Source organism: Eschrichtius robustus, chromosome 1 (genome assembly GCF_028021215.1).
Source record: "Eschrichtius robustus isolate mEscRob2 chromosome 1, mEscRob2.pri, whole genome shotgun sequence".
Classification (NCBI taxonomy): Eukaryota; Metazoa; Chordata; class Mammalia; order Artiodactyla; family Eschrichtiidae; genus Eschrichtius; species Eschrichtius robustus.
The window spans coordinates 8270375-8289246 of NC_090824.1; the positions used below are offsets into that span (position 1 = coordinate 8270375).

Consider the following 18872-nt stretch of genomic DNA (forward strand, 5'->3'; position numbering starts at 1 on the left):
CTGGCTCCTTGACCCATAAGCCCTACAAAAAGAGATAAAAGGAACGCTTTTTTTTTTTTTAATTAAATTTATTTATTATTTATTTTTGGCTGCGCTGGGTCTTTGTAGCTGCGTGCGGGCTTTCTCTAGTTGTAGTGAGCGGGGGCTACTCTTTGTTGCAGTGCATGGGCCTCTCATTGCAGTGGCTTCTCTTGTTGCGGAGCACGGGCTCTAGGCACACGGGCTTCAGTAGTTGTGGCACGCGGGCTCAGTAGTTGTGGCCTGCAGGCTCTAGAGCGCAGGCTCAGTAGTTGTGGCGCACAGGCTTAGTTGCTCCGCGGCATGTGGGATCTTCCCGGACCAGGGTTCAAACCCGTGTCCCCTGCACTGGCAGGCAGATTCTTAACCACTGCGCCACCAGGGAAGTCCCGGAACACTTCTTTATGTAAAGCAATTACAGGAACTTTTCTAAAATTAGAAATTTTGAACTATATTGCTAATATTTTTTATAACATTTAGCACACTTTGACAATCTTGTAAATGACAGATTTCCCATTAGTTCTCCTATTTGGGTGGGGGGGGGGGGGTTGCAAAATTAACTACCAAACGTTGCTCGTGGTTAATTCTCCGGGTGTTCAGTATTAAATCTCCGCAAGATAGCTACTGAACAACATCTTTCTTTATATATTCTTGCAGCAAGGCTCAAAGGAAGACTATTTCTAAATATTCTAAAGGAAATTAGGATGACCAAATAATCAAAGTAAATCAGAAGAGTACTACAGACATTAAAAAATTCTGCATGAAAACATAAAAGAACTTTGCAGAATCTCAGAAACAAGAAGGGTTTTCTAAGCAACACACAAAATAAAACACATAAGGCCTAAAGAAAACTGATAAATTCGACAAAAATTCTCCACAGGTTAAAAAATACCATAAACAAATTCAAAAAACAAATAAAAAACACCTACAGGACATATGACAAAAGGCTAATTTTCTCAGTACATATTAAAGAATCCTTTAAATTATAAGAAAAAAAAGACAGAAGCCCAACAGAAAAATGGGAAAGTGACACAGAGAGGCAAATTCATGGAAAAAGAAATACAAATGACCTAAAAATAAAACCTTATTAGAGAAATTTTCAAATGCATACAAAGTAGAGAAGTGATATAATGAACTCCCATGTACACATCACCCAGTTTCAACAATTATCCACACATCGTCAGTTTGTTTCCTCTGTATAAACAATCCACTAGCCCCTTCCAAGATTAGTTCAAAGCTCACCTCAAACATATCATTTCATATGTAAATTTTTCTAACAGGGACTTTTTAAAAATACACTCACCATATATCATTGTCACACCTAATAATATTAACAATTCCTTAATATCACCTAATAAAGTGTTCAAATCTCCCCAACTTTTTTTTAAAAAAAAAGTCTTAAGAGTTGATTTTTTAGTCACTGTAACTAGCTGATGTGTCTTTGAAGCTCTTTAACGGACAAGTGCCACCTCTCTCTTTTATTTTTTTTCCTTCCCCTTGTCATTTGTCTTGTAAAATTTCCCACACTTCGAATTTTGCTGATTATCTTAAAATTGTCACGTAACCTTTTCTCCTGTATTTTTTGTTATTGCAGTTGCTCAAAGTGTCCTATCTCTGGTGTCTGCCTTTCAGCAATAGACCACCAGGAACAAACCTGTAGTTAAGTAAGTTGAGAGAACACACACCACAGGAACAGTGGGGCATCTCTTAAGAGAATGTTGTAAAGAATCTATGATAGGATTTGGGCTTTGGTTGGGTAATTTGGGGGAGGGCTAGGGAAGCAGGAATTTCTCTAGTTTCTCTTGGATGCGGTTAGAAAGTGGGGTAACTCTATGTTGGGTATCTCAATAAATCTTATCTGAGGGGAGACTAGAACCAAGATAAAGCGGTAATTGGTAAAGAAGCTGCGGTCACTCATTCTGGCCAAGTATTTTGTGGGTGGCAGCAACCTTGCTTTTGTTTGTGCTCTGTCTCATTTTTCCGTGCTCTCAGAGAAACTTTAAGGCATTCTGTGAGATTGTCTATGTTTAAATGGAGAACAGCGTGGCCTAGCGGTGACACCAGGCCAGCTTCTGAGTGCCAGGGCCGCCCTTCTCCTTTTTCTTTTGCACTAGACAATGAAGCCCTTCAAGTTGACCACCGTGTCCCTCTTACTCGACCCCAATAGTGCTGGATATTTTCCTTGCCTCACAGCCGTGGACAGGTAAGTTAACAGGGCCAAGATTCAAAAAATATGTATGGCAAGTGTAATTTTTGCAAAAATGCCTTTTTTGCTAATTAACTTCCAAGTATTGAGAGTGTGCATACTGCAGAATCATTTGCAAAATGAAACGTCTTAAGGTGGTAAAATATTTGCTTTAATGACTAATAATGTAAACGTCATAAAAAGAGTATAAAAGACAAAACAGAAACATATTCAATGTTACTATAAATACACAGCCTAACTATTAAATAAAAAGAAGGATGACTTCCAATGATCAAGAGGACAAAATAATGAAATAAATAACTGATGTAAAGCTCTTCAGAAAGAAGTTTTTAGTTGTTGTTTTACTAATACAAAATGTTGACAAAAATTCAGTTGAAAAACCTTGATGTGATAAACCACTGCAGAATATATGAAAAAATAGTTAAGAAAATAATGTATAAAAATAGTACCATTATGAGACTACAAAAGGATCTATTCCAATAACTAGCAGATGTACATTTTCCCGTCTAAGGTATTCCACAGTTACGTATTTTGCCAATGGAGGCTGCTGCCAAGAGAATGCAAAAGGGCTTGAGAATACTCTCAACCCTCCTGCTCATTACAGAAAGCATGAATGGTCCCTGAACAAAACGGAAGAAAAACAAAGGAAGGAAAACCAAGGAAAAACATGTTTCTAGTTGAAAATAAATCAAAGTGAACATTAAAAGGTTACTGAACTCAATAATAAAAAGGCAACCCAATTTAAAAATGGACAAAGGATCTGAATAGACACTTCTCAAAACAGATAAACAACTGGCCGATAAGCACACAAAAATATGCTCGACCTCACTGGTCATTAAGAGAAATAAAGATCAAAACCGCAAAGAGATACCACTTCACACACGCTACCATGGGTATAAACAAAAAGACAGAAAACCACAAGTACTGGGGAAGATCTGGAGAGATCTTCATTGCTACTGAAAATGTAAAATGGTGCAGTCACTTTGGAAAACAGTTTGGCAGTTCCTAAAAAAAAGTTAAACACAGAGTTACCACATGACCCAGCAATTCCACTGGTACGTATATTCTTAAGAGAAATGAAAACATATGTCCACACAAAAACTTGTGCATAAATGTTCAGAGACAGCAGCATTACTCATAATAGCCCAAAAGTGGAAACAACTCAAATGTCCTTCGACGGATGAGTGGATAAATAAAATGTGACATACCCATACGCTGGGATTTTATTCAGCAATAAAAAGAAACGAAGCACTGATTCATGCTACAACATGGATGAACCTTAAAAACATACTAAGTGAAAGAAGCTAGTCACAAAAGACCGCATATTGTATGACTCCAATTATGTAAAATTTCGAGAATAGGTAAATTTATAGAGACAAAAGCGGATAAGTCGTTTCTTAGGGCTCTGGGGGCCGGGGCGCAGTGGGTGATGGCAGAAAATGGAGAGTGACTGCTACTTGGTAGGGGAGTTCTCTCAGGGTTGATGAAAATATTCTAAAATTAGATTATGGCTACAGCCCTGTGAATATACTAACACTGAACAATACCTTTTAAATGAGTGAACTGTATGATAAACGAACTGTATCTCAATAAAGCTTATTTTTTAAAAAAAGATTAATGAGAGGGGAAAATGTGATATCAATGACAAAGGAAGGAACAATAGCTATCCTGAAGTTATGACATTCTGTGTAAAGAAACTATACCTTCTGAAAGAAGGGTAGAAATCACCCCAACGCAGGCTACTAAGAACACAGAGGAACCAGCAAAGGGTGCACTTTGTCATGTTGCCAGTGTGGTTCACGGACTACTCCACTGAAGAGCACAAGTACAGCATGCAGCCACGTGGAGGATATGCCGCTTTGCAGAGCACACATGCAACGTGAGAGAGAACTCACTGAGACTAGAGCTCATTTGATCATGAATGACTTCTGCTGATTCCTGAAACTCTGCATTGTTATCTGTGATTCTCAGAAGTTCAAGTAGGAAACTGAAGGAAAGGATAAGCGAAATGAATAGTACATGTATATGACATTCAAAAATGGAATTGGTGTCCTGAGCCATGGCTTACTAAAACAGAACGATGAGCTCCTGGCAAGGGACAGAGAAGATCAGAAGAACATGCGCGGGGGCGAGGACTTGCCACCGTGATCAAGAAAGCTCTTTCATCAGTAGCTTAGATGACAATCTAGATGGCATACTCATCATCACTGGTGATAACATACAGCTGGGAGAGATCAAGAACACATCAGATAACAGAAACGAGTTCCAAGAAGATTCTGCTAGGCCTAAATAAAACTGTAAACTAGGGAGAATAATCTAACAAACTAGAGCCAGGATGAAAATCAGAAAACATTTCATTCAAATCCTTCATCTTGCAGGTGAAGCTGAGGCCACAAGGGTTTAATAACATGCCCAAGTTCAGAAGGTGCATTAAAGGTAGATTAAGGCTGAGAATACAGGAACCCTAACTCCCAGGCTGGTGTTCACCTGACCCAGTGCTACCTGCTACTACTCGTATAGGTAAGCATATGGGGAAAAAGGGAACCTTGACCCTTACCTCACAACACACAAAAATCAACTCCTGAAAACTGAGACCTAAATGTGAAAGGTAAGATGATAAAACGTCTTGAAGATAACATAAGAAAATATCTTCATGACCACAGAGTAGCAAAAACTTTTTAAACAAGACACAGAAAACACTAGCCATAAAGGAAAAGATGGGTGAACTGAAATTGATTAAAATTTAGAATTTCAGTTCATCAACAAGACACAAGAGTGAAATGGCAAGTCATAGATGGAAAGAGATTTTTACAATTCATATTTTCAACAAAGGATTCAAATCCAGAATATACAAAACTCCAACATTTCAATAAGAAAAAAGACAACCCAGTTTGTTAAAAATGGGCAAAAGCCTTGGAACGGCACTTTACAGCACAGGATTACTAAAAGGCTAATAGCATATGAAAACGTGCTCAAGTCACTAGTTATCAGGGAAATGCCAATTAAACCACAATGAAATCAACACAACCACAGAATGGTTAAAAATTTTTTTTTTAATGTTTAAATGACAGTACCAAGTGGAAGTGAAGTTGCAGAGCAATGGGAACTCTCAGTTTGCTGGTAGGAATATGAATTGGGACAATCATTTTGGACAATTGTTTGGGAGTAACTACCTATTAAAGCTAAAGATACATATGCACTATGACTCGCAACTCTACTCTTAGATCTACACTCGACTAAAATGAATATATATATGAAGCAAGAGATATGAACAAGAATGTTTACAGCAGCATTATTCATTAACTGCTCCAAAGTAGAAACTATTCAAATATCCATCTACATCAGAATGGATCAATTGCAGTCTATAATTTGTGGTGGTTTTTAAAAATGGTCACAAATTTTTTGACACACCTTCCATAAAGATGTGAGGTCTAAGTTCCCTCCCCTTGAATCCAGGCAGGCTTGTGTCTATTTCAACCAATAGAGTATAGTGGAAGTGATGTTATGTGACTTCCGAGGATGAGTCACTCTCGGGCAGCTTCCTCTGGGAACCCAGCCAACGTGCTTGAAGAGCCAAAGCCTCGTGGAGAATCTGCAACCAGGGCACAGCCACCTTTATAGCAACCACTATACTAGTGATAAGGTGATAAAACTTAGTCCCAAAACAGAAGAGGAAGAATATGCACTGAAGAAAATAAATGTTACACCAACCTAGGCCCCTACACATGCAATGTCCAATTTAAGCTTGGTTTCTTATTACAAGGGCCCAGAATGAGGATGCAGGAGCTCATCTCCAAATTGTTGTGATTTTATCCAATACCAGAGAGACTGTGCTCACTGGACATTTCCTAAACCTCCTCTCCTTCTCAAAGGAATCGCTGCTTCTGGAAACAAACCTTGACCTTCCTCTGGTTATATATGATCATCAACCCCACTACAGCCTTTTCAGCAGCAAAATCTGAACACTATCCAAACAGTCCACCATGGACTCAAAAGTGGCAAAGAAGCAAAGCAAGTTTCAAGTAGAAGTTTCTGATTCCATTCAAACTGTTTTAGATATACCACTGGAAAAATAAAATAGCCACTTTCAAAAAAAAAAACAAAAAAACAAATTAGGTGCTCTGATCAACAATCCCAGATGAGGACTTCCCTGGTGGCGCAGTGGTTAAGAGTCCACCTGCCAATGCAGGGGACACGGGTTCAAGCCCTGGTCCGGGAAGATCCCACATGCCGCAGAGCAGCTAAGCCCATGCGCCACAACTACTGAGCCTGTGCTCTAGAGCCCGCGAGCCACAACTACTGAGCCCACGTGCCGCAACTACTGAAGCCTGCGCGCCTAGAGGCCGTGCTCCACAACAAGAGAAGCCACCGCAATGAGAAGCCCGTGCAGCAACGAAGAGCCAACGCAGCCAAAAATAAATAAATAAATGTATAAAAAATAAAAAATTAATATGGTTGTTGTTTAACCCCAACTAAGTTTGGAGTGCTGTGTTATGTAGTAATCAATAACCAAAACTAATGTATTATGCAATAATAGAAACCAGAACTACAGAGCTATTAAAAAAAAACACGTACACACACAACATACTATATGCAACAACATGGATGAATCTCAGATACGATGTTGAATAACAGAAGCCTGGTTAAAAGGAGTACATAATATAATTCCATGTACATATAAGTTCAAAACCAGGCAAAACTAAGCTATAGTTATAGAAGTCAGACGAGTGGTTTCCAGGGTGGGAATAATTACTAGAAAGGGACACAATAGAGACTTCTGGAGTGCTAGAATAGCAAAGGCCTTGATCTTGGTGGTAATTATAGTGTGTTCACTATGTTAAAAAAAAAGAAAAAAAAATCATTGAGCTAGCTAAGATTTATGCACTCTTCCCACTATGTATTTTTTTCAATCAGTAGAATTTGGTAACCTAACAGTTAAGGGTATGAAGGCAAAATAAAGAATGACTCTAAGTTTTCAGGCATAATTGACTAGGTAATGCCATTAACTGAACAGTTAAACCATGGGGCAAATAAAAACAGAAGCAGAAAGCAGAGACAATGTCCTATTCATTTTGTATTCAAGTACCTACCCCAGTACTCAACACACAGTCACTCTGGCTTCCAAGATACTCTTCTCATTTCCATCCTACCTTTCTGCCCACCCCTTCTTGGTCTCCTTTGTTGCCTCCTTTGTGTCCAGCTGCCTCTTAATATTGGGATTCCTCAGGCTTCCGTCCCCAATTCCCCTTTCATAGACGTGCACATGCACAAACACACACACCTTTCTCCTGTATTTTCAATTTCAGTTGACAGCATCTCATCACCTACTTGTTCTTTTGAACTAGAAACTTCACAGTTGACCAAGAATTGGGATTGCAATTAGCTAAATTAAAAAAGAAAAATTTAACAGGATAAACATAAGTTCTCATGCTTGAGCACCAAAACTAATGCATAAAAACAGAATGAAGAAGATATGGCTTAAACAGATCTAGGGGCTTAATTCAACTCTAGGTTCAACTATGATGTGGTTATCAAAAGGATATAGCTGATAATAAAAATGTAGTATGTAGAAGAAAGGCAATATTTTTTCCTAGCCTAATAGAAGAAAAGTGTTGTATCTAAAACAAGAGATGCAACTCAATTTTTTACTAATCAAGCCCTGCCTGGAGTACTGCATTCAATTTTAAGCAGTACAGTTTAAACAGGGGATTAAATCAAAGGAAAGTCACCAATGTGGTGAAATGACATGAAATCATGCCTTGTAAGGAACAGTTAATGAACTAGATGGAGGTGTGTCAACTCAAAAAGACTGAGGAGACTGGATGACGGTCTTTGAGTATTTGAAAAACCATTACGTGGAACAGGAATTCAGCTTGTCCTACGTGTCTCCAACAGACAGGATTGGGTGGGAGAAATAAGAAAGTAGACTTCCACTCAATCTAAGAAAGAACTTACTAACAGTCAAAACTTTATTAAAAACAGGGACAATTTTGCCTCCCTGGCCAGGGATGCTAAACACCCAACAATTCAGAGAACAGTCCCGTACAACAAAGAACAACCCATCTAAAATGTCACCAGTCACATGGTTGAAAAACCCTGTTCTAGAAGTAGTGAGCTCCCTGTCATCGGAGGCATTCCATTATAGACCAGACAATGTGATGATATCCAATACATGACTTTCAAGAATGGAGGGAAATGAGTGGAATAAAGATTTTCTGTTTTGATAACTTTCCAGAGAAAAATACCCTCAGGCATGTTACAGTGATGATGATAGTGGTGGTGACGATAAACACTTACTGAACACGTACAGTGGACCAGACATGATACCAAGTGATTCACTGTACATATTTCACAGGTCATTCTCAAAACCACCTATGAAATAGCTACTATTTCACCTTGATGTGACGGTAAAATTAGGTTGTCCTGATATCATACAGCTGTCAATCTTTGAACTCAGATCTACCTGACTCCAATTATGTACATCACTGTCCCAACCATAAATACTAATGACTTCAAAGCTTTCGTACTCTAGAAAACAAATGAAACAGCACATATTCTAGAAGTATCAGGACAATGTCTGAACAGGTTTGTACTCACTGCAAACCTAGTTGGCTGGGAGAAAGAGGAAAGGATTATTTGAAGTAGTCCAGTGATGAAGGAGAGATCAATTATACTGATTGTCCCCAACTGCCTACTTTTGTTAGAGCCAAGAAGCTCTTATATACCCATGGAATCTCAGTCAGAAGCTGAGATTAATGATGACATCCCTTTATCCATAGGCGTGAAAGCGCACGATGGACAGACGTTTGAACATCCCCGACTGGGAATCCTGCCCTTAACAAATACACTAGATGCAGATACATGGTTTCTTGGCTGCCTCTACGCAAGCCCATCTGTCAGGATGGCAGTGTGCCTGCTCACATGTTGGTCAAACTGTCACTAGGGCATAGGTGCCAAGCAATGATAGTTTTAAATGGGCAGCTTGCATAGCACTGTAAGAGCTTGCTCTTCTGCAGGGAAAAAAAAACCAAAAACAAAAAACTCCGCTTTAATACTGAAGGGTTGCAATCACGAGTAAAACAGTCTTGGTCAATATGAACATTTCAGTGGAAAAAAGATCTAGACTTGTGGAAAAGAATCAGACTAAGGAAATTAAATCAAACAGAAAAAGTGCTTTGAAGGCAAATAAGCGATTGCACTAAAGCTTTTCACACTGCCGATCTTTCATTAATACACGTCACGGTAATCTCTTATGCAGTAAAATCCTTTGCTCAACAAGTCATCATTGATGTTTTATAAAAATGGAATGATATGGCTTTCCATGTTCTAAATTAAAAAGTAGAAATGCATGGATATTTAGTAGTTTGACATTAAATAAGTTCTATTTGTTAAGTGGCTATTTTTTAAATGAGAGAAGTCTAATCTACATCCAAGATAATCTTTTAAATGCACAAAAGAAGGCAGAAACCAAATGAGATTCCCAAAGGTGAACAGAAAAAGAAATATAATTTCTTCGGGGAAAGAAATCAAGAACGGGAAGTGGATGTTAAGAAAACAGAAACTGAGTGTTTTGGGTCACAAATTAAGAAATTAGGACTCGGGGGCTGTCACGTATCACATCCCCCTGACTATAAGCAGAATGTCCCTAAACTACATCTAGGTTCTTATTCTATCTCTAAAGATCCTTTGGATCACTGCCATGAAGTATCTAACATTCTTATTGCTTGGAAATTCTTCCCTCAGACTAAAACTCTAATGCTGCAATTTGAGCTGTTTGTCCTTGTTCAGTCCTCGGTGATTTTGAAGAACAGCTGGTCATCATCATTCTCCATGTGGTTCTTCATATACAAGTATCAGGACATACTGATTAAATAACCCCTGAGTCTCCTCTTAGCCATGATAAATAAAAGTGATTCCATTAACTTTTCCTCATTGGACCAATTTATCAACTCTTTATGTTTTTATCATTTCAGTTGCTCACCCCTTGGACCCTTTTTAGGCCTGATAAGAAATGTCACCCACATCAACAATGAGCCACATGTACAATTTACTAAAAGAAGCATTAAAATGAAGGAGTTTCAAAGTCCAGCAGAGTTCCCAGTATCCATCACTGAGGACAGTGGCAAAAGTCTGAAATCTACCATTATTCTTCTAGGAAATACAAAGGACTTATTGTTATAAAGTGACACCACTGTTTTGGCTTTGTGGTAGACGTCTGTAACACCAAGTAGTAAGTCAAGTTCAGGGTCATGGCTATAACCTGTTCTTCCTACCAACCTATTTCTGTACTGCTATACGTGCCCCTAAAACAACTTCTCTTGAAGACCATCTCTCCCATATCATTTTTCCTGCTCAAGAACCCACAGTACATTCTATTGGCCAATGAAACTGATTATAAACTGGCCAGCAGTTTTCTAGACTCATGAACCAACTATCCTCCCCTTCACTCCCATGACTCCCCAGAACAGCCAGTCCTTACTTATTTTCTCTAGGACCTAACTTTGCTCATGCTATTCTCTAAAATGTTTTCCCACTTCCTCTCAAATCTATACATAAATTTTTTTCAAGACTTAAGGCATAAGTCTTCATACCTTCATACACCTTCATAAATCTGTATTAATTTTCATCCTTACTTGCTTACTCATTTCCTCCTATCTTCATTTTGTATGCAGTTTACAGTGTACAGCCAGCTGATTTTTGATAAAGGTTAAAAAAAATGATTCAATGGAGAAAGGGTAGTCTTTTCAACAAATGGTTTGGAACAGCTGGACATCCATAGACAAAAGAAAAGAAAAAAAAAAAAAAAAGAGAACCAAGACCTAAACGTCAAACCCTCTGCAAAAATTAACCCCAGATGGATTCACTGATCTAAATGTAAGACATAAAATTGTAAAACAGAAGAAAACTTGGAACATCTACTTGACCTAGGGTTTGGTAAAGAGTTCTGAGACATGCATGACACCAAAAGCGATCCATACGTTGGTAAGTTGAACTTCATCAAAATTAAAAACTTTTGTGCTGCAGAAGACACTGTAAGAGAATGAAAAGACAAGCCACAGACTGAGAGAATATATATACAAATCACATATCTGGCAAAGGACTTGTATTCAGAATATATAAAGGATACTCTAAACTCAACAATAAGAACACAAATTAGAAAATGTGCAAAAGATTTGAACAGACAAATCACCAAATGAGATATGAATGTGTGGGAGTGAAAAAAAGTTTTCCGCTACTATTGTAGGTTCTTTTGGCTGGTATATTAATTAAATTGACATATGACAGATTAGCAGGAGAAAAACAAATTTAATTACACCTCCATAAAAATATGGGACCCAAGGGTAAGTTGGGCAATTGAGGCTAATATACCATCCTGAGCTAAGGAAGGGGACAGGGGCCTGGGACTTCAAAGGGGAGGAAGGTAATTCAGACAATAAGATCAGATGTTTTGTTATTAGATGCCAAACAGATAGGTCTTTCAGATAAAAGTTATCTCTGGTAATAGCTCTCTCTGAGCCAGGCTCCCTATCTAAATTCATTTGGCAGTTGAGGTGGAGGTAAAAAGCTCTTGAGTCTTTTGGGTCTCCACTGTCTTTGGCTTAAGATAATCTGCATGCCATAACAGCACATTTGGGAGAGGTTTTTTCTGAAACCCTTCAAATGGCAAATAAGCACATGTAAAGATGTTCAACATCATTAGCCATTAGGAAAATGCAAATTAAAGCCATTATGAAATACCAATACACACCTATTAAAATGGCTAACATAAAAAATACTGCTAACACCAAATGCTGGTAAAGATGTGGAGAAATTGATCTCTCATATAGTGATGATAAGACTGTAAAATGGTACAGCTCTGGGAAAGTCTGCAGTTTCTTAACAGTTTAAACACACACTTACCCCTACAACCCAACAGTTGCACTGGAGTATTTATCCTAGAAAAATGAAAACTTATCTTCATACTAAAACCGGTACATGAGTGCTCATAGCAGCTTTATTTGTAATAGCCAAAAACTAGACAAATCACGTCCTTCAATGGATGAATATTATGTGGCAAAGCATACAAAGGATGAGCATAATACAATGATCAAAACTAGGAAACTGACATTGATAGTGTTAGTAATAAAAGTACTTACTCAAATTCCAGTTTTTACACTGTGTGTGTGTGTGCACGTACACACACGTGTATGGTCCTGTGACATTTCATCACCTATAAAGATTCTTATAACCGCCACAATAACCAGGACATACAACTGTTCAATCATCCCAAAGAAACTCCCTCATGCTCCCCCTCTATAGTCACACCATACCCCCCAGCCCTCACCTTAGCAAAACTGATCTCTTCTCCATTTCTATAATTTTATCATTTTGAGAATGCTATATAATGGAATTCTAATCACACAACCTTTTGAGGTTGGCTTTTTTCACTCAGTACTATGCCCTAAAGCTCTATCCAAATTGTTGCTGGTGTCAGTAGTTTGTTCCTTTTTGTTATGAGTGGTGTTCCACTATATGGCTATACCACATTTTATTTGACCATTTACCCACCGAAGGACGCGTTGGGTTGTCTCTGAGTTTTGGCTATTATAAACAAAGCCGCTAGGAACATTCACATACAGGTCTTTGTGTGAACGTAGGTTTCTATTTTCCGAGGATAAATGCCCAGGGGTGCAATTGCTGGGTCATGTGTTTGGAGTATGTTTAACTTTTTAAGAAACTGCCACACGAATTCCCAGAGTGGCTGTACCATTTTACATGTGCAGCAACACATGAGGTAATGAAAATTTGGAAGTCACAATTTCTACAATGCTTTCTAAAAGCCTGTAAAACAAGTAAGATTAAGTCTCTTAAATGTTATAACCTGACCTTAGTATTTTTTAAATGAATTTTTAAAACTTTTTTCCTGATTCCCAAAAAAAGACTTCTTCTTTATTACCGCTAATGAAGAATGTATAATTAGATATAATCTGTATGTTGATAGTTGCCGTATTACATAATAAGCTGCAATAAGAAGTGGAACAAAAGCAACACGGCCAATACAAACAGCAAAGTTTGTTTCTCTATGTTCCTGCCGCAGTCTATGAAGACTAAAGGCTTAACAGCACTTTCTAACACACAATGTGATCACAATGCATTTATACACAGTATCAACAATGGCGGTTTGTTCAGCTGTTACTTGGTAAGACAATCTGAGGAAAGCAATTAATCTGAAATAAAGCCATAGTTATCTTAGCCATAAGATTCCTGACTTCATGACTTTTTTTAAAATTTTGGATATAATTGACAATTAGATAGATAATGGAGTCTCTTTGGGATTCTTGAAACAAGGAGCTAGATCTGAAGCAGACATATCTATCCCAAATGTAAACAGCAATAAGTCTGCCAGTCTGCAGAGAAAACAAAATAAATGCACAGAAAGAAACTATAAAGCCGTGAAAAGAGTGGGATGGTGCTGCCCTTGTGCCCACTGACTTTCCGGTTCTCTTCCAGTCCCTTTCAGGACCAACTATGTAGTTCTGGATATTGAGCTCCATTAAGACAAATGTGTCCTTACAATATGATAGAACATTGTCAAATCTCAAATTAATAACCTTGCAGCTTAATTACATGACTTCCATCTGGTGTATCTTCCCACTTAATATATGTGGCTTATTGATAAACATTTTAGTATGTGTATATATTTAATATTCATCCTAAATATTGGCCAGTGTGGACAGCACCTATATAATTTTCAAATCTGAGAGTACTGGTTTCTACCCCTTGGAGAGACAGGAGTTATTGCAAAGAATCATCAAAATCCATGTACCTACACTAAGACTAAATAAATAATACAATTCAAACCAAGCTGACAAAAATGTTGTGGCTAATAAAATTCCCTTTTTTTTTTTTTTTTGTCCTCACCGCACAGCATGCAGAACTTCCCTGACCAGGGATCGAACCTGTGCCCCCTGCATTGGACGCATGGAGTCTTAACCACTGGACCACGAGGGAAGTCCCTAAAATTCTTAATAAATTTACTCACCAATGTTACTAGAAGTAGTTTCTTGTCATTAGTATTCACTGGTGAATATTAAAAATCAAATTCTAATTATGGGGGGAAGGGCAGACTTAATACCTCTCCAGACTCTCTAGAGAGCTTTTCTTTCATCAAGTGTTGTCCATATGTCATCCAGAAAAGAGCAAAATGTGCTCGAGTTTGAGTGTAAAGATTTAAGATGCCATTGGGAGAGATGGAGCAGGAATAATTGGGCAAGTGCATGAAAGTATTTCAAAACCACCACCTCAGAATGTTAGGTACTTAAATATCATTCAGAAGTTAAGGGGACAAGATATTAAAGGGCACAGCCCTCTTTACATCTTTCTAACGGCAAGTACGAACACATTCACAGGAATTCGGGTCAAAAGGGCCAAACATGCCCTAGAGTATAAACACATCTTGGTTACACCACCTAGCTAAATGCTTTGTCAGGATTCTATCACCTTTCTAAATACTACACCCTTATTAAAAATTCCATATTTCCTACATTTTATCACTAAGTGTAGTTTTCCAAATGTGCCATACACATTTGACTCCTTGTGTGGTGGTGGCCAGACAAGCGAAGTCAAAAAGAATGACCCCTATTAATTTAAAAGAAAACCTGCTTCAGCGAAACGCTACAATAGCAAGAACAGACTCTGCACCCAGCACAGTTCCTGACATACAGCAGCCACGTGACATCTGGTGAATAAATGAGTCCACCTCTGCTGACTCTGAAAAATAACCTCGGCAAACAGGTAAAATGTCCTACCAGTCTGAAAAATATTCTCCAGGCCTATTCAGTTACCCATCATTCTTAAAACCCATCAAGACCAATTTCCATGAAAGCCTCACTCACACACAGAGGTAGCATTTACTTTCCATTAGGTTCAGTGCCTGATACATGGAGATATCAACATTTGCACACTTGCATAAATTCAGGAGTCATCCTTCTTCGTTTGATATAAGGTAAATTTTTAAGCTCTGCCTCATTTCCAGTAAGTTTTATTTATCAGATCAAAAATACTTTCAAAGTTTCATTTTTGAAATCAAAATTCTATTCATAGCACATTATATCTTCTTAGGGATGGCTTTAAGGAAAAAAAAAACCATACAGCTGTCAAAATAAAAATCTTGTTTTTCTTTCCTAGACATCTGGGACATTCACTTATGTATTTATTATTATTTCACATTAGTTCTCAAATTAAAAAAAAAAAAAACCTGGCCTATTTAAGAAATTTAATTTTAGGGTCTGTCAACATTTTGAATGCACTACTGTTATTTTTAAAATATACACTTGCATCCTGGAATAAAACTTAGCATAAGCTTTCCATAAAACCATTTCCTGGGCACTAACTAACTTACTATATGCCAGGTTCTGTGCTTGACACATTCCTCCATTTTCTCATTTGTTTAACAAATATCCTCTCGCGTTTTTTGCAGCGCTGAACATTAAGAAGCCATTACACTCTAAACCTGATATTTGCACTAGATACTAGTACTAAACGGACAGTAATGCTTAACACAAGTTTACTGTCATTGGGTTCAAGTTGTGTTACCATATTAACTCAGAATCTGATCAGCAATGTCGAGATGCACAGAGAATAGCACCTGTGGCAGCTTCGGCAGAAGCTACTGTTAGTGACAACTTAAGTTGCATTCCCTTCCACAGGTAGCTGATGAACATCACCTTATCTACCCAGAAATTTAATTCCAATTGCTACAGGCCACTTTGAACAGCACAAACATAATTTGAATAAGATGCTTATATATAAAGAACCCCTGCCCCCCCTCTGAAACTACTTTAAAATTGTAGATTAAATTCTCCCCAAAAGTATCACACTCAGCATGTCATGGAAAATAAGGTGCCTTTATTCTGAACTCTTAAAAACAAATGCTGCCCTACATTTTTTTTTTTAACTCTTGCAAATTTCAAGACTCCACAGACGGGCAACTGCAGTTTAAAAAAAAGAAAAGAAAAGAAAAAATAATAATTAATGAGACTCTTTGACAGTTCCCTGAAACCACCACTCTCCCAAGAGCAAATCTGGTATTTCCAAGTTGTTCCAAGAAGGCGAGACGGGGAAGGGAAAGGAAGAGTCAATACAAAGCAAAGGGGGGAAAAAAATGGGTGACTTGATAGAAAACAAGTTAGAAAAATGGGTGGCCTCAGTAGGAACCTAGTGTCTGCTTCCCCTTCCTCTCTCTCTCAACCCAGCGACGCTGGTGCTGTTCGTCGAATTTAAATAAATCACCTATGAGTTTTAAGACCGGAGCCAAAAATTATTTCGACAGAAGGAAAAACTATTTGCTGCCCTTGAATACAGCTGCATCAGCAAAGGGTGCCACCCTGCAGCTACGGAGAGACAACAAACGACAACTGTCAGAAGGATGCGAAAATAACTCCCCTCGGAGCTCCACCGCCTTGAACCCTGCGCTTAAGTGCAAGCTCTCACCCGGCCTCAGCCGGACACTGACAGGTTAGAAAGGCCTGGAACGCTATTCTCCGGGGAGCAGGCTCCTTCCCCCATCTCGGATCTCAAGACCAACGTCACCTCCCCCGAGATGCCCTCCCTCACCCCCACCACTCTGGCCCACAGTCGCCTGTCCTCATTTTAAGGGAGCTTTTCAGCATCTGCAAAATGTCATATTTGCTTCCATTCCGTTTCCTCTGAAGAGGGTGAGCTCCAAGACGGCGGAGGGAGCCCGGCGGTCCAGGCTGGCCTACAGAGGTCATCTCCCAGACCCAGCCCGAGCAACCAGGATGCGGTGCAAGTAGGACCAGCCTACATGCCGTCCAGAACCGGGAACTGAGCCTGGGGAACCGGCCTGGCCGGTGCAGGCAGCCCAGGGCCGCAGCGGGGCCTGAGGGAGCCACGGCGGGAGAGGACGCCAGCGGCGCGCCGTCCGCAGCCCACTGCGCCGCCCAAGGTCACGGCCGCCCGGCCGCCCCGCGCCAGCCCAGTTCCCGGCCGCCCCCTCCGCTCGGCGCGTGGCCGGCCTACCCCGAGCCGCAGACCCGTCGCCAGCTGCTCAATACGAACTTCCCGCCGCTTTCGCCGACTCGCAACTCTTGAGCGGCTCCGGCCCCATCACACCCCGCAGTATGCGGCCTTCCCATTGGCTCAGGCGAGCGGAAGAGGCGGGGCGAGCGGGACCGCGCGGAGCGGGGCGGAGCCCACGCCGGCCCCCTCCACCTCCCCAGAAACGCCTGGAGCCGCGGGCCGGCGCTCCCACTGCATGCTGGGAAATGGAGTCTTTTACTGGCAAAGCGAGATCCCGGTCTCTCTGCCCCCGTGGGCTTCTGGGAAATGTGGTCTATAGCCTCGGAGTCCGTCCTTCTGGTCAGATGCTGTACCCGGCAATGCTGTAGGAACTGAAATAAATATTGGCAGTGTTCGCAGTAGCTTTATTTATTAAATAAGTGTGTTGACAAAGAGTTGGATGTAAAAGAAGTCCTACGTTCTCTTTTGACCGAGTGTCCCCTCTGCCTACAGGCGCTTGCGTTTTCCCACCTTCTGGTCCACACCCTGATGCTCATGCCACAGCAGCTTGGTTCAGTATGCTGTGGCCTGGCTCTGGAAGCAAACAGCTCGCGATCAGATCCTAGCTCTTCCACTCTGTAGCTTTGTGACCTAAATGACTTAACCTCTGTGAGTCTCGGTTTCCTGTTTCTGTCGTGATTAAATGAGTGCCTTGTACGTAGAGACCGTGCTTTGTTACGTAGTAGATGCCCAATAAATCGTAGAGAGTATTAATATTATTCTGTCCATTCACAGCCATGAGTCGAAATCCTACCTGTCTGTCAAAGCCTATGCCAATGCCTACCTAACCTTCTGTAGTATTCCATCTGTAATTCTCTTATGTCACAGTTTGCTTTGTAATTCTAATCAGTTGTCTACGCCTCCATTACCCATGAGACTGTAAGCTTATTGAGGGCTGGGATGCTGTTCTAGGTCAAAATCACCAAAGCCATAGGCAGAGGGAGATTTACAATGAAACTACAGTAATGAAGCTTAAGCACAGGTCTCTTCCAAAGCCTTCTGTTAATGGCTTTGGGGGGTTTTTTTATTTGCCAAGGTAAGATATTTTTGTATGCTTTTCTTTGAGTGGACCCCAAACTTGTGTGAACTCTGTCCATTGGACAGTGCAGTATTGTGCCTGATGACCCACATTTGCCCCTCCAGATACCTCCACATGCTCCAGATGCTCCTCCAGCCTGCCCTCAACCCCAGGAGGCTGAGCTGTACAAACCACTTCCAGGTTCCTGTGCCCCTGGCTTCTGGTGGATTTGGCCAGTAGAGAACCCCACAGAGAAGTGGAAGGGAAGAGAGTTGTTGCTGAAGGTAAGGATTTCCCTGGATCCTTGTTGGCAAGGTCACCTCCAGTTGGCTGGGGCCCTCAGCTGAAGGCCACTGCTGCCTGGCCCTCCCCTGCAGCTTGCAGTGACAGCTCCCTCCCTTTGTGCCTCAGACCTGCAACTGATAACACCACAACTGCTGCTGAGACAAGGTTACTGCCCCATCCCCGTGGTTCCCACCCTCACACTTTGGCAATACTCTCATTACAAATAAACTCTCTTCAGATAAACCCTGTTTCAAACATGTCTTCTGCTTCTTGTTGAGACCCTTA

General features: G+C 40.2%; 1 protein-coding gene across 3 annotated transcripts in view; it reads right to left on the bottom strand.

Annotated features, from left to right (window-relative positions):
* Positions 1-17348, bottom strand: part of VRK1 (VRK serine/threonine kinase 1) — an 81868-nt gene extending 64520 nt beyond the window's left edge. For all 3 annotated transcript variants that reach the window (XM_068550698.1, XM_068550620.1, XM_068550715.1), the window contains exon 1: positions 17246-17348. The gene's annotated coding sequence lies outside the window, so the exon portion shown is untranslated. The remainder of the gene's footprint in view (positions 1-17245) is intronic.
* Between the last annotated feature and the right edge of the window lie 1524 nt (positions 17349-18872).